The sequence below is a fragment of the Salmo salar genome, chromosome 16 (assembly GCF_965601325.2).
Source record: "Salmo salar chromosome 16, fSalSal1, whole genome shotgun sequence".
NCBI classification, from domain to species: domain Eukaryota; kingdom Metazoa; phylum Chordata; class Actinopteri; order Salmoniformes; family Salmonidae; genus Salmo; species Salmo salar.
The window spans coordinates 8,987,872-9,003,302 of record NC_138306.1 but is presented as its reverse complement, the minus strand read 5'-3'; the positions used below and the strand labels follow the sequence as shown (position 1 = coordinate 9,003,302).

Genomic DNA, 15,431 nt, shown 5'->3' with positions numbered 1-15,431 from the left:
AAGGTTTTGTTCATGTCGGCTACTGAGAGCGTTACAATACAGTCATCCAGAACAGCTGGTGCTCTTGTGCATGCTTCAGTGTTGCTTGCCTTGAAGCGAGCATAAAAGGCATTTAGGTCGTCTGGTACGCTAGCGTCACTAGGCAGCTCGCGTCTGGGTTTCCATTTGTAATCCGTAATAGTTTTCAGGCCCTGCCACATCCGACGAGCGTCAGAGCCGGTGTAGTAGGATTCAATCTTAATCCTGTATTGACACTTTGCTTGTTTAATGGTTCGTCTGAGGGCATAGCGGATGTCTTGTAAGCATCTGGATTAGTCTCCCGCTCCTTGAAAGTGGCAGCTCTAGCCTTTAGCTCGAAGCGGATGTTGCCTGTTATCAATGGCTTCTGGTTGGGATATGTACATACAGTCACTGTGGGGATGACGTCATTCATGCACTTACTGATGAAGCCGATGACTGAGGTTGTGTACTCCTCAAAGCCATTCGATGAATCCCGGAACATATTCCAGTCTGTGCTAGCAAAACAGTCCTGTAGTATAGCATCCGTCATCTGACCACTTCCGTATTGAGCGAGTCACTGGCACTTCCTGCTTTAGTTTTTGCTTGTAAGCAGGAATCAGGAAAATATAATTATGGTCAGATTTGCTAAACGGTAGGGTGGGGGAGAGCTTTGTATGCATCTCTGTGTGTGGAGTAAAGGTGGCCTAGGATTTTTTTTTCTCTTGTTGCACATGTGCCATGATGGTAAAAATTTGGTAAAACTGTAACTAGTAAGATAAGATAGTGACAATGAGTTGTTACATGTTCATTTCCTTGAAATCAGGAGGGGGAAAACACTTCCCCATTCATCCCTCTCTCGTGATAACCATCATCGCTCAGAAATCAAACCCCTGAGTCATTATCTTCCTTCTGACTTTCCTTAGAATCAGGCATCAACTGTTATTTTCCTCAGCGCAATGCATCCATTTCTCAACATGACCGCCCGCAGACTTTAACAAGCTTCTCTTTCCAGTGAATTGATGGAGCTGACCGGACACTCAGAATGCTCAAACCTGTGTATGTACACAACAAACAGGGGGACAATATTGGTGGAGGGCTACAGTAGACTCACCGATGGAGTGGTCGGCTCCTTTAGATCTGGTGTAGGCCAGGAACGCTGCCAGGAGAAAGATGGAGGACAGGAGCTCCGCTCTTCCTACAACACCAGTCACCTACCAGAGGAACCAAAAATAAAAATAAATAAAAGTCAACATTTCTGGCACAAATATGTTCTTCTTTCATAAATTAAATGAAGAGTTCCACTTTCCCCATGACAGCCATTACCTGTCATAGGCACAAAGTTGAAAGTAAACGGTCAAAGTTAACGTTTCTGGCACAAAGATGTTCCCTCGTCAATCAATCATCCTTTAAACACTTCCTGCTCAGTCTCTCTGGAGTTCACGCTTCTCAACATGTCTCCCAGGCATGCCTGAAATCAGCTGAAACCTGATTCTCCATGACAAAGGCTAACCTAAACCAACAATATGCAATACCCAACCGAAAGCAACAAGACCGTAAATGAAAAGTATACCCGTCACATAGCGTAGAACTAAATCATGGAGGCAGACAACAGAGGTAACCCACACTGGCTCCTGCCGGCCAGGGTATTTTATAGAAATATATGGAGGATGATTGCCACCTTATGGAACTACTTGGAACTGCACATGTCCTGTTTTCACAAATGCAGCTGGGGCTGGTAAATCCTGGACTAAGAGGAGAGCAAGTCTGTATCATGTTCAGTAGGGAGAAAATGTTTTGAAACACAGTGAGGTATTAACTGAACTTGACCAGTAAGAATAAGAACCTTACTGAACATGACCCAGGTGAGGTTGACTCACCTAACCTCTACCGCATAGATGTCCTAAGAACAACACATAGACTGATACACAATTGCTAAACACTAGACTGTGACAGTCTTGCCTGACGACTCAAACTTAATTCTTCCGCTGCGCTATCGTTCACTACATACAGTACTTCAGTCTGAGACTGCAAGTGTTTCGTGGTGACGTCAAAATGAGGGTGTTGTACAAAACAAAGTCATCAGCAATTGGATCATCTCTAACCAATCTGAGTATAAAAGCCAATGACGAATTTTCAAAATGTTGCTTTACCCGTGTGTTTTGGCTCTGGCCCAACCCATCGATTTCTGGGACCAATCAGACGCACTAGAACGTAATTCTAATCTAGAAAGCGTAGGGCATTTACTCAGATCCAGACTCATTGCGGAGAATAAACTAACGTCTGTGGGTGTGGTGTAGCATTTGGCCAAAGCAAGGAGTTTGTGTAGCCAGGCAGGTGACAGTCAGCCTCTTAACAACATAGGTTGACAGACATCACTGTTATGCAGCATTTTCATCTCTCAACCACTTGCAACTATTGAATCCAATGAAACTACTCAAAGCATGCATCTTTCAGTTCCATCTTTAGGATTATCAATGTCATACAAACAAAGTTCTAGTTGAATATGTTCACTATGAATATGTTCAGATACCAGACACAGATGCACACAAACTCTGAACTACACATTCAGAAAGAAAGCCATTCTAAGATGCTAACAAAGACAGAGGCATGCACAATGGTCTCTTTGTCCATGTTTATCATGAAGGGGAGCTTCATTGCTCAGTGTATCAAATGAAAAACAAATGATCTGTTGGGAGAGAGATTCCAGACCAAGATAATGTGAAGGCCATTGGCCGGGCCAAGGGCTACTTTGTGAATTGTGAAATGGGTCCTTTCAAGCGATTGAGAGGCTGCACTCAGCTGAAGGAGAACGACATGAGGAAGATGAGAGGGAGTGAGGGAGCACTAGAGCTGTGTAACATTACAACTCCCTTTCCCAGAGTGGCAGAATGTTGTCTTTGTTTTACTATTCTGTTTTAGTTTTCAATTCTTCTATTCAGTTTTTCTAAGGCCTGTCTGGTTGCCGGTGCAACTCGGTTGAATGTGGTGAAATACAAGTACAAATTGTGAGTAAGGGGGTTAGCAAATAGGCAAGATGAGAGACGTTGTTGAGGTAGACAGTAATGACTGAGATTAGTTCAATTTAGTTAATTTCCAAACAATTCAGGCATTGAAAGGGACATTAACCAACTCAATGTCCAACTTGTATTGAATTCCATTCTTTCCATGTCACCAATGCATGCAGGTCCGTATAACTATTTTAGCAGCAATGTTGAACGTTCAAGCTGCTGTACAGACACTATGGGATCGCTAGTCTAGAGCACTCGGTTAAATTGTGTTTGAAAGCATTGTTTAACTCTAAACAGTTAAATGAGTGAGAAATAGATGTAATTGTTGCAATAACTTGTAAGTGGGCAACAGGGTTGCGGAAATTTACCCCAAAATGTCCATGGGAAGTTAAGGGAATTTTGCTTAAATTTGTCCAAAAAGTTAGCTTATAACAGTGAACCTTTTTTGGGGGATACACATAAGGCAATTCTTGGTCTTGTGGCATATTGAGCGTCTCGTCCCGTATGCGGGATCAAAATCCAGCGAAAACTCCTAGCGACATTAGCATAACGAAATTTAATAAAAAAATGTTTTTTCAAATATAGGACTGTCTCATATCGTTTTATAGATACACCTCTCCTGAATCGACCCACGTCGTCCGATTTCAAAAAGGTTTTACAGGAAAAGCAAAACATTAGATTATGTTAACCTTTCTGGGCTAGGCGGGACGAATTTGTCCCACCTACGTAACAGCCAGTTGAATCCTGTGGCGCGATTTTCAAAACCTTTGAAATGCTATTACTTCAATTTCTCAAACATATGACTATTTTACAGCTATTTAAAGACAAGACTCTCGTTAATCTAACCACACTGTCCGATTTCAAAAAGGCTTTACAACGAAAGCAAAACATTAGATTATGTCAGCAGAGTACCAAGCCAGAAATAATCAGACACCCATTTTTCAAGCTAGCATATAATGTCACAAAAACCCAGAAGACAGCTAAATGCAGCACTAACCTTTGATGATCTTCATCAGATGACAACCCTAGGACATTATGTTATACAATACATGCATGTTTTGTTCAATCAAGTTCATATTTATATCAAAAACCAGCTTTTTACATTAGCATGTGACGTTCAGAACTAGCATACCCCCTGCAAACTTCCGGCGAATTCACTAACAATTTACTAAATTACTCACGATAAACGTTCACAAAAAGCATAAGAATTATTTTAAGAATTATAGATACAGAACTCCTCTATGCACTCGATATGTCCGATTTTAAAATAGCTTTTTGGTGAAAGCACATTTTGCAATATTCTAAGTACATAGCCCAGGCATCACGGGCTAGCTATTTAGACACCCGGCAAGTTTAGCACTCACCAATATCAGGTTTACTATTATAAAAGTTTGATTACCTTTTGTTGTCTTCGTCAGAATGCACTCCCAGGACTGCTACTTCAATAACAAATGTTGGTTTGGTCCAAAATAATCCATCGTTATATCCGAATAGCGGCGTTTTGTTCGTGCGTCCCAGACACTATCTGAAATGGTAAATCAGGGTCGCGCGCATGGCGCAATTCGTGACAAAAAAAATCTAAATATTCTATTACCGTACTTCGAAGCATGTCAACCGCTGTTTAAAGGAGTCCATCGTAAAAGCAGCAACATAGCCATTTTCCGACCAACCACATGCATCACAAATAACCAAAAAACAGCTAAATGCAGCACTAACCTTTTACAAACTTCATCAGATGACACACCTAGGACATCATGTTACACAATGCATGCATTCTTTTGTTCAATAAAGTTCATATTTATATATGAAAACAGCATTTTACATCGGCGTCTGACGTTGACTAACTATTTTCCCGTCAAATGCATCCCGGGAAACAGTGCTACAATTTACTGAATTACTATTCGAAAACATTTTTCAAATGTAATATTGTCATTCTAAGATTTATAGATGAATATCTCTTGAAAGCACCTGTCATACCAGATTTAAAAATAACTTTACTGGGTAATCACACTTAGCGATAAAAGGGGATGCGATACTCAGAAAATGAGCTAGTAAACCTAGCTCGGCGCCATCTTGGAACAATCGCATATCACATCTAATCTTGTATAATATTGTCAATAATCGCTTACCTTTAGTTGTCTTCATCAGAAAGCACTTCCAGGAATCCCAGGTCCACAACAGATGTATTTTCGGTCTGAAAAGTCCATCCTTTATGTTCCATTAGCTTGCTGTTGTTAGCGCGCCTGAAGGCTGTATCCAAATGCTCTGCCGTGCGCGGGACAGCCGTTTCGAAAAAAACAACATTTTTCTCCCATTTAGGTTCGTTCAAACATGTCAAACGTTGTATAACATAAATCTTCAGGGCCTGTTTCAACAAGAGAGCCAATAAGATTCGAGGGGGACGATTGTATTGTGTTTCAAAACGTTTCGAAAGGAGGGGGTAGTCAGGGGCGCCGGCGTCATAATGGTGATGGCCCTCCCCCTGTGACCAATTTCCAATGAGTCTCATTCACTGAGTTTCGACAGTAGAAGGCTCAAAACACTTTGTAAAGACTGGGGACATCTTGTGGAAGCAATAGGAAGTGCTCAATGAACGATAGCTCACGGTGTGAATAATAGGCAACGACGTGAAGTTGAGTCCACAATTCAGAATTCCACTTCCTGTTTCAATCGGTCTCGGGGTTTTGACTGCCATATGAGTTCTGTTATACTCACAGACACCATTCAAACAGTTTTAGAAACTTTAGGGTGTTTTCTATCCACAGGTATTAATTATATGCATATCCTAGCTTCTGAGTTTGATTAGTAGGCCGTTGAAAATGGGCACGAATTTTTTTCAAAATGCGCTGTGGCGCCCCCTATCCTAGGGTAACGTCAAGAGGTTAAACTATCCCCAATTCAATGGAATTGCAACCCTCCGCATGCACAGTGCATTCTTCCACCACATACAGTGGGGGAAAAAAGTATTTGATCCCCTGCTGATTTTGTACGTTTGCCCACTTACAAAGAAATTATCAGTCTATAATTTTAATAGTAGGTTTATTTGAACAGTGAGAGACAGAATAACAACAAAAAAATCCAGAAAAACGCATGTCAAAAATGTTATAAAATGATTTGCATTTTAATGAGGGAAATAAGTATTTGACCCCTCTGCAAAACATGACTTAGTACTTGGTGGCAAAACCCTTGTTGGCAATCACAGAGGTCAGACGTTTCTTGTAGTTGGCCACCAGGTTTGCACACATCTCAGGAGGGATTTTGTCCCACTCCTCTTTGCAGATCTTCTCCAAGTCATTAAGGTTTCGAGGCTGACGTTTGGCAACTCGAACCTTCAGCTCCCTCCACAGATTTTCTATGGGATTAAGGTCTGGAGACTGGCTAGGCCACTCCAGGACCTTAATGTGCGTCTTCTTGAGCCACTCCTTTGTTGCCTTGGGTCATTGTCATGCTGGAATACCCATCCACGACCCATTTTCAATGCCCTGGCTGAGGGAAGGAGGTTCTCACCCATGATTTGACGGTACATGGCCCCGTCCATCTTCCCTTTGATGCGGTGAAATTTTCCTGTCCCCTTAGCAGAAAAACACCCCCAAAGCATAATGTTTCCACCTCCATGTTTGACGGTGGAGATGGTGTTCTTGGAGTCATAGGCAGCATTCCTCCTCCTCCAAACACGGAAAGTTGAGTTGATGTCAAAGAGCTCCATTTTGGTCTCATCTGACCACAACACTTTCACCAGTTGTCCTCTGAGTCATTCAGATGTTCATTGGCAAACTTCAGATGGGCATGTATATGTATTCTTGAGCAGGGTGACCTTGCGGGCGCTGCAGGACTTCAGTCCTTCATGGCGTAGTGTGTTACCAATTGTTTTCTTGGTGACTATGGTCCCAGCTGTCTTGAGACCATTGACAAGATCCTCCCGTGTAGTTCTGGGCTGATTCCTCACCGTTTTCATGATCATTGCAACTCCACGAGGTGAGATCTTGCATGGAGCCCCAGGCCGAGGGATATTGACAGTTATTTTGTTTCTTCCATTTGCGAATAATCGCACCAAATGTTGTCACCTTCTCACCAAGCTGCTTGGCGATGGTCTTGTAGCCCATTCCAGCCTTGTGTAGGTCTACAATCTTGTCCCTGACATCCTTGGAGAGCTCTTTGGTCTTGGCCATGGTGGAGAGTTTGGAATCTGATTGATTGATTGCTTCTGTGGACAGGTGTCTTTTTTACAGGTAACAAGCTGCGGTTAGGAGCACTCCCTTTAAGAGTGTGCTCCTAATCTCAGCTCGTTACCTGTATAAAAGACACCTGGGAGCCAGAAATCTTTCTGATTGAGAGGGGGTCAAATACTTATTTCCCTCATTAAAATGCAAATAATTTATAACATTTCTGACATGAGTTTTTCTGGATATTGTTGTTGTTATTCTGTCTCTCACTGTGCAAATAAACCTACCATTAAAATTATAGACTGATCCTTTCTTTGTCGGTGGGCAAACGTACAAAATCAGCAGGGGATCAAATACCTTTTTCCCCCACTGCATGCAGTGCACTCTTCCATCACATGTACAGCTGATTCTCAAGATCTTGCACACTAATGTGATGCTATTGAGCCCACACTACTACACTGTCTGAGCCAAGGACTACATGCTTTCTGTTAAGTTTTGATTACAATACTGTGTGTGCTGAATATATTTTATATGACATACATGATTGTTTGTTAACTAGTAAATAGTAGCCTACAGCAAAGTGTGTTTTAAATAATCTCTAACTTAACAATTTCTGCTTGTTTGTTTTTGCTACCATGTGGGTTTTAGCTTGCTTGAACTTGCTAACTGAGGAGTGTTAATTCACCTGTTTCCATACATGTTTCATTTTAAAACATTTATCCTACAAAGGAGTTGTTTAATCTAACTGCTTAACTATTTATCTGTACATGGAATTGTATTATTTATTTATTTTACTCATGTTTTTCTAATCTTTACAGGAAAATGCCACGGGCACTATCTGATGTGTAGAGACATTTCACTGCAGCTAATGTAGAAGGAAAAGCTGTGTACATTTGCAAATTCTGTGCCAAATCATATGTGAAGAATGCAACAAAGATGCAGAATCGTCTGGCCAAGTGCATAAAGTTCCCTCAGCGCTCACAACAAGCAACCTCTGACAAAAGTCCCTCTACTTCTATTCGAGGTGAAAATGATGAATCAGACACCTTATCGATAGCAACAGCTCATGGTCCTCCTGGAATCAGAAGTCGTTTGACTCAATGGAGGAATGTTGTCAGAAATGCTGGTGAATGTCTTGCTCAAGCTGTGTATGCAACTGATTCACCTCTGATGCTCACAGGCAATGTGTATTGGAAGAGATTTCTGAATGTTCTTCGCCCAGCATACACCCCTCCAACCAGACATGCTTTATCTACTAATTTATTGGAATCAGAGTTCAACAGAGTTCAAGTGAAGGTCAAGCAAATCATAGAGAAAGCAGACTGTATTGCAGTCATCTCTGATAGGTGGTTGAATGTTCGTGGGCAAGGAATAATTAACTACATCATCTCCACCCCTCAACCAGTATTCTACAAGAGCACAGACACAAGGGACAACAGACACACCGGTCTCTAAATTGCAGATGAGCTGAAGGCAGTCATCAATGACCTTGGACCACAGAAGGTATTTGCATTGGTGAAAGACAATGCTGCAAACATGAAGGTTGCTTGGTCTAAAGTGGAGAAGTCCTACCCTCACATCACACCCAAGGCTGTGCTGCTCATGCATTGAATCTGCTCCTCAAGGACATCATGACACTGAAAACAATGGATACACTCTACAAGAGAGCCAAGGAAATTGTTAGGTATGTGAAGGGTCATCAAGTTATAGCAGCAATCTACCTCACCAAGCAAAGTGAGAAGAATAAGAGCAGCACATTGAAGCTGCCCAGCAACACCCGTTGGGGTGGTGTTGTCATCATGTTTGACAGTCTCCTGGAGGGGAAGGAGTCTCTCCAAGAAATGGCCATATCACAGTCTGCCGATATAGACAGCCCCATCAAGAGGATCCTCCTGGATCATGTATTCTGGGAGAGAGTGGTAAGCAGCCTGAAACTCCTGAAACCTGTAGCAGTAGCCATTGCACCGATTGAGGGAGACAATGCCATCATTTCTGATGTTCAGATTCTTCTTACAGATGTAAGAGAAGAAATCCGTACTGCCCTGCCCACTTCACTGTTGCTCCAAGCAGAGGAAACTGCAGTTCTGAAATACATCAAAGAGCGTGAAGACTTCTGCCTGAAGCCCATACACACCGCAGCGTACATGTTGGACCCCAAGTATGCTGGCAAGAGCATCCTGTCTGGTGCAGAGATCAACAAGGCCTATGGTCCATCACCCTACAAATCCAGCCGCCTCAGAGCGCAACTGGTCCTTGTTTGGGAAAACACACACCAAAGCACGCAACAGGCTGACCAATACAAGGGTTGAAAAATTGGTGGCCATCCAGGGAAATGTTTGGCTTTTAGAGCCTGACAACAAGCTATCCTCAACAAGGTTGGAAAGTGACAGTGAATATGAGGCCTCAGAGTCTGATGTTCAAGAGGTGGACATTGAGGAGGTCCAGGGAGAAGACATGGAAGCCTGAGAGGAAGACAACCAAAGCTTTAGTTTCTAGACTATCATTTTACAGATGTATGTTGAACACATTTTTGAGAGATGCGATGGATCATTGGGGATCATTCAATTTTCCCTTTCTTTTGTTGTTCAGTGAAATCATCCCATGTGAAGAGTCAACTCATTTAATTAAAGTTCAATACATAATTAAATTGTTTTCTTTATAATGGAAGGATTTAATCATTTGCAATTATGTCTACTTATGATAAGGTAAAAGGTAAATGTTTGTCTCCATATGATATGGTAAATATATACAATGCAAAAAACATCTACATTTAAATGGTATTAAAATTAATTTGCATATATTTCCGTTAATTCCCATATATTACCGTTAATTCTCACAGAATGTTTCCAACTCCAAATATTCCCCAAAATGTGCAACCCTAGTGGGCAACATATACAATCATCCTAAAATGACATTTAAACATTTAGATATAAACTCAGCAAAAAAGGAAACATCCTCTCACTGTCAACTGTGTTTATTTTCAGCAAACTTAACATGTGTAAATATTTGTATGAACATAACAAGATTCAACAACTGAGACATAAACTGTGACTAACAGAAATGGAATAACGTGTCCCTGAACAAAGGGGGGGGGTCATAATCAAAAGTAACAGTTATGGTGTGGCCACCAGCTGCATTAAGTACGGCAGTGCATCTCCTTCTCATGGACTGCACCAGATTTGCCAGTTCTTAATGTGAGATGTTACCCCACTCTTCCACCAAGGCACCTGCAAGTTCCCGGAAACGGCACATTATAGTGGCCTTTTGTCCCTAGTACAAGGTGCACCTGTGTAATGGTCCTGCTGTTTAATCAGCTTCTTGATATGCCACACCTGTCAGGTGGATGGATTATCTTGGCAAAGGAGAAATTCTCACAAACAGGGATGTAAACACATTTGTGCAAAATATTTTAAAGAAATAAGCTTTTAGTGCATATGAAACATTTCTGGGATCTTTTATTTCAGCTCATGAAACCAACACTGTACCCTTTTCACTTGATCATCTGCATGTTTTGCAAGGGGAGCATAAACAAAGTAAGACATGGTGCATGACATGTCATATGTAATCTCGTGCACCAAACACTTCCCTCCCCAAGCTCGAGGATATTTCATGATAGATTCATCACCTAAGACATGGGCATGCCCCAGAAGTCATTGAAGAACAGGTTGCAGAGTGGGGTGGCGGGCCACAGGTCCTTGTTGTCCAGAATGGCTGAGACATTATCAAACACAAAGCCACAGGATAGGCTGTTCCAGTAGCATCCCAACACCAGTCTGGTCAAAATCTCCTTCCACAACACAACAGCCATCGCTGACCAAAGGCTTCATTGATCATTGTGATGGATGAAGTAACAGCAGGACAGGAGAAATTAGAGTAGAGAGGTTATCTTTATTCATTATCATATCATGGTTCACACAATACAATGTGCCCAGCCCAGATTTGCTAGGATGCCACTGACACAGCTTGGTGCTGCCGGTGACAAGACTGGCATCATAACAATGTATGCCTTCAGGTACACTGAGTAGGTCTATGATCAATTCCCATACAATGCAGAAATATTATATTAGCAAAACAAACTATGACAATGACATTGAGGATGTCGTATTAAAACTTGAAAGGCACCAATGTAGCTAGCTAGCTAGGTAATCTATATCAACCGAGAACAAGATCCTGTAGTTGCAGTCACGCTAGCTAGTCACTGTAACTTTAAAAACATAGCCATCCAGCTAGGCGGCATTGGGGATACGTCAGGATTTTTACTTTATCTACTTCCCCAGAATCAGATGAACTTGTGGATACCATTTGCAAATCTCTGCGTGCAGTAAGAAGGAAGCTGCTAACTAGCGTTAGCGCAATGACTGGAAGTCTATGGGTCTCTGCTAGGTAACAAATACCCATACTCTTACTTCTAGACATTGTGTTAACGCTAGTTAGCATTGGCTAGCGACACTGCCTATAACGTCCTTCTAACTTGACACAGATGCATACAAATGGTATCCAAGAGTTCACCCGACTCTGGGGAAGTAGATAAAATCCCGAAGTATGCCTTTTACAAACACACGAACGTTAACTTAGTTAGCTAACTGTTGTTGAAGATAACCTAATCGCCGCTGCATTTCCACTTGATTGTTCACGATTCATGGTCTGGTTTATCCACTGCTGATGAAAATAGTTTACAGTAACATGTCCTAACATATATAACATTGTTAGAAGAAATTAGAACATTTAGAAACATACGTTAAAGTATTCGGCGATTGACATTCCAATTTGAACGCTAGCAAGCCAATAAATCCCCAAACTTCCGGAGCAAAGTTTAAGCTAAAAAGGGGCACTGAGTTCAGAAACAGCGGTGGCTGTAACGTGTTGTCCCATGTGTACTGACACTATCAAGAAGAGAACACACTTAGCTTGGTAGAAATCATGAACATTTTTTTGTTGAAAATCTCTCTAACTAGCTATGTATCTGGCTAAATGACTGGCTAGCCTTTTGCGACGGTGAAACGACTTTATCAGCCATAGTAGCATGTTGCGCAAATCAATTTACGATTGTTGTCAGTGGTAACCTAGCAACTGGAGTAGCTGTTTGGTCAAATACGTTCTCATTGTTCCAGCTGTGGTATGCTTAGCTAAAATACCAAGTAAGCTCGCCAAATACGTTGTGGCAGGTATATGAAAAAAGGTAAGATACACACGAATATTGATTTAAATGAAAATAACCCAGGTGTATGCATACGTCATTTCTATACATTTACATTTACGTCATTTAGCAGACGCTCTCATCCAGAGCGACTTACAGTAGTGAATGCATACATTTCATACATTTTTTATCTGTGCTGGCCCCCCGTGGGAATCGAACCCACAACCCTGGTGTTGCAAACACCATGCAAACACCATGCTCTACCAACTGAGCTACATGTAGAATGCAATGTTTAGCATGTCTGGAAGCAAGTAGCTAGCAGCAGCTAACAAGCTAAACATGTTGTTAGGTGCAGTAGTCAGCTAACTTAGTTAACTAGCTAGTTACAACTAAAATGCATCTTGCAAGGATAATAGCTACAGCTCTGTGTTGTCCCTTTACAGCATTACCCAAGCTTACAATGTGTGTCTGTCCTGTCCATCTATTTGTTCCCCAGTTCCTGTTAGCTAGCTGTAACTATACAATTGTTAAGATGCCTCCTCATCTTGACTGGAGTAGGGTAATTGATTCTGACCTAGAACAAATGCAGGAAAGTGGAGATGCATATATAATTAACCAAATGTTTCTACAGGTAACATTACAGTACTGTTCCAAAATGCACATACCTGCACCCCAAATCCTCTTCTAATCTAATACTGTATCAATCAAATAGTCCAATCTAGTTTTTCGTGTTGATATGGATGTATGACCATTGAAATGAGTGGTTCTGCTACTGATTTGTCTGTAAACAAACAAAGGACTACCCTGCCTTCCGCCAAAGCACATACTGCCTGTGTCTGCAAAATGCCTAAACAGACTAATCCTCTTCTGTGCACCTCATTTTCATCCCCCTACCATTTCCCCTGGCCATGATCAAGCACCTGGCTTGTAGACTAAACAAACGTGTAAGCAATGTTGTTCTCTGCTACTACCAATGAGACAGGAACATATATAAAAGACCAAGCAGTACAAGTTACTTGATCTCTAGACACTGCTGGTCACAGGGTTTCACTTCATTTTGCACCAAGCATTACTGTTGATGTGTTTCTGCCTGATGTCAAATTCACTGTGTGTTTCACTGAACAGCTGTGGTGCCCTATTTCTCTGCAGGTCAAACAATGGGAGTGGGAGCTGAAAGATGGAAGCCCAGAGAAAATAGTTCAGCTCTTGCGAGTCACTCAGGGCCTTCTAAAGGTGTCCCATGCTATTATTACCCATTCATATCCAGAGCTGCATTATTCAAACTCACTACAACTCTTTGATCTATTCACATTGCTGTGCTGAAATGCATTCCTAATATTATTAGATCCAGTGTTATTATCAGTAGAATACATTACATAGTTGCTTTGAAGGATAAGCTCTACACAGTGTGGTTTAAGTAATGTAGTAGAGTTTGATTATATTTGCATCACATAGTGTACATGACCTGCTTGTGTGTGGATTTACAACATGCATGTGTTCAAATCAAGTAACAGCATAGATAATAAACAGTGAGTAGCAACAGTGTACAAAAGGGGGGGTGTCAATGTAAATAGTCCGGTGGCGATTTTATTAATTGTTCAGTCTGTTATAGTCGGTTTCATGTTATTTATTACTGGTGGTACTGATACGGACCCAAAATCTTTATATTTTTCTGTAGTGGAAGAAAGTGGAGGTTACCATGGCATTTGAACTCATTGATAATGTTGGCACAGAAGCATTGTTGTTAATTAAGCGTTGTTAAGTGTATTGTTAGAAATGAATTGCCCACAGTAGATACTTTAACACTATCTCTTTTGTATCTTACAGAAAATAGGTGGAAGGCCAAGGAGTTAAAGTGGGAACAAGAGTTTGAGGTAAGGCTTGGTGTGAATGTGGTCATTAAATGAAATGGTGAAGCATTAGAGTCCATATTCAATTGAAACTGCCGGTTCTGGGTAGCAGTTTTGTTTGAATTGGACCACAGGTTATTTTACCTCATGCTGCTCAGTTTCCTTCAACTGGCTTAGTATACCTCTCAGCCAATTGTAAAGTCACTCATAGCACTTAACGAGATTAGAGTGCGCTAGCTAATTCTTCTCTGCTACGCTGCTGTATGTTGTGGTTTTATCTCTCTGTGTTTTCTGAACAACAAATTTGCCCCGGTCTGTGATTTCTTAAGCACTTTCACATAAGCAAATGGAGACATAATATTGTGTTAGGATCCTGGTAGTTCAAGTGGGTAGATTTATAAATGTTCTAAATAGATGGAGTCTTAGAGTTGGTTGTCCGCGTGGTTTCCTGTCCAGATGGCTAAGAAGTCGGGCAGTGGCAGGGGGCAGGACACGTGCTTCATGCGGGATGAGATCCGCACACTGGAGGCTCAACTGGACCGCAGAGAGGACATCTAACAGTTAAAGAAAGAGATGAGCAATGAGAAGAAAATCAACAAAAGTATATATATCCACAGTAAAACGAGTCCAATATCGACATAACCTGAAAGGCCGCTCAGCAAGGAAGAAGCCACCGCTCCAAAACCGCCATAAAAAGCCAGACTACGGTTTGCAACTGCACATGGGGACACAGATCGTACTTTTTGGAGAAATGTCCTCTGGTCTGATGAAACTGAAATAGAACTGTTTGGCCATAAAAACCATCGTTATGTTTGGAGGAAAATGGAGACGCTTGCAAGCCGAAGAACATCCCAACCGTGAAGCACGGGGGTGGCAGCATCATGTTGTGGGGTTGCTTTACTGCCGAAGGGACTGGTGCACTTCACAAAATAGATGGCATCATAACGAAGGAAATGTATGTGGATATATTGAAGCAATATCTCAAGACATCAGTCAGGAAGTTAAAGCTTGGTCGCAAATGGGTCTTCCAAATGGACAATGACCCCAAGCATACTTCCAAAGTTGTGGCAAAATGGCTTAAGGACAACAAAGTCAAGGTATTGGAGTGGCCATCACAAAGCCCTTACCTCAATCCTATAGAAAATGCGTGAGTGAGCAAGGAGGCCTACAAACCTGACTCAGTTACACCTGCTCTGTCAGGAGGAATGGGCCAAAATTCACCCAACTTATTGTGGGAAGCTTGTGGAAGGCTACTGGAAACGTTTGACCCAAG

The 15,431-nt window shown here is 41.7% G+C and overlaps 1 long non-coding RNA gene across 1 annotated transcript in view; it reads right to left on the bottom strand.

Annotated features, from left to right (window-relative positions):
* The window catches only part of LOC106573112 (protein O-mannosyl-transferase TMTC3), a 71,803-nt gene extending 59,613 nt beyond the window's left edge, over positions 1-12,190 (bottom strand). Inside the window, exons 1-3 of the long non-coding RNA XR_006759660.2 lie at positions 11,909-12,190; positions 10,797-10,992; positions 1,112-1,211 (exon numbers count right to left, since the gene is read on the bottom strand). This is a non-coding gene — a long non-coding RNA (protein O-mannosyl-transferase TMTC3). The remainder of the gene's footprint in view (positions 1-1,111; positions 1,212-10,796; positions 10,993-11,908) is intronic.
* Positions 12,191-15,431: the final 3,241 nt, after the last annotated feature.